The sequence below is a fragment of the Molossus molossus genome, unplaced genomic scaffold (assembly GCF_014108415.1).
Source record: "Molossus molossus isolate mMolMol1 unplaced genomic scaffold, mMolMol1.p scaffold_m16_p_20, whole genome shotgun sequence".
In the NCBI taxonomy this organism is placed as follows: Eukaryota; Metazoa; Chordata; class Mammalia; order Chiroptera; family Molossidae; genus Molossus; species Molossus molossus.
Window position 1 is genome coordinate 15,870,731 of NW_023425356.1, and position 1,603 is coordinate 15,872,333.

General features: G+C 40.8%; 1 non-coding gene across 1 annotated transcript; it reads left to right on the forward strand.

Annotated features, from left to right (window-relative positions):
* LOC118638089 lies at positions 1–107 on the forward strand. The gene has a single exon (XR_004961047.1). It is a non-coding gene; the product is annotated as a U6 spliceosomal RNA (small nuclear RNA).
* The last annotated feature ends 1,496 nt before the right edge of the window (positions 108–1,603 follow it).

Genomic DNA, 1,603 nt, shown 5'->3' on the forward strand with positions numbered 1-1,603 from the left:
GTGCTCACTTTGGCAGCACATATACTAAAATTGGAACAATACAGAGAAGATTAGCATGACCCCTGCGCAAGGATGACATGCAAATTCGTGAAGCGTTCCATATTTTTTAAGAATACCAGTTTCAAAAAATTAATAAAATGACACGAATGTACATGAATGTGGGTTCCCATAGTATCTGGGAGCATCTGCTTCCCACACGTTGGCTAACACTGAGTACTGCTAAACTTTATCTAATAGCAGAAAATAGTACCTCATTATTTTAATCTGCACTTCTGTAATGATAAGGGGGATTAAGCATCTTTTCATATATTTATTTGTCACTGATTGTTTTTCAATGAATAATCACACTGTTGATACCAGCAAAATCTCTCTCCTGTTAGAGGAGATCTTTTTGCTTTACTTTCAGGACACTTCCATCTTTTGTGTCTTTGGTACCTCATTCTTGTCCTTTTGCTGGCTTCTTTTTCTTTATTTACTTCTGTAATGTTGGTGTTCTCCAGGGTTCCCATCTCATCCTGCTTCCTTTCCATTATATATGCCCCTCCCACCCCGATTTCACCTACTCATCTAATACTTGTTACCTTTTATTGACCAATTATTATATTCTAGGTATTCTACTAGGCATTTTAAATGCTTATTAGAATTCTATGAGGTCAGCATGATCATCCCTAAGTTTACCAACGAGGAGACTGAGGTCAAAGATGAACTCGCATAAGGTCATACCTCTAATAAATGATGGAGTTGGGATCTGTTGCCAGAGCTGTTGCTCTCCAGAACCCATGCTCTTTCTATCACTCACCTGGCCATGTCCTCATTTACCATCTACACAGGGAGGGAATCCCAAATCTCTTTTACCACTCCAGACCTCTCCCTTGGTCTCCAAACCCATATACCCAAGTCAACAGAAATCTCTACCTGGACATCTGCAGGAACCTCAGATGCAACATGCTCCCCATGAACCTGCCCTTCCAGTGGTCCCTTTTATGGTTAATGAGATCTTCCAACCTCTCAGCCTCAGCCCATCAGGCACCAACTCCCTTAGAAACAGCTTAGACATTTGAACTTTTTTCTCCTTTCCTTTGCTGTGCCTTTGAGTATGACCTCATAATTTCTTGCCCAGAATGTCACACACTTCTTACATTATTCTCCCTGCCATCAGGTTCTGTGCATTCGTTTACCCCACTCTGTTGTCTGAGGTAGCTTTCCAATAAGCATAACAATCTATAAATGATAAGGCTCATGCTAATTCCTCAATATTAGGACTTTTACCTTCCTCCTAAAAAGTAAAACTGAGAATATAAATCTCTTTAGACTATATAATAAAGTCTAAAGACCCAATGATTTTTAAAAGCCTGATCTATCTTCCCCACTGTGGCCCCACACTCTCTGCTCTAGTCAACCAAATTTCTCACTTTTCATGTCTCTGTGCCTCTGCAAGACTGTTCCCTCTGCTTGGAATTCCCTTCTCCACATTTACTCCACGAGTGAGCCCTTTGATTCTTTAAGGTCTAGCTCAAACAGTATTTTCCCCATGATGCCAGGATCCTGAATTCCTCTGGTCAGGTTGGTAGGCCCCTTCTCTGTGCCCCTTTATTGAATTAGA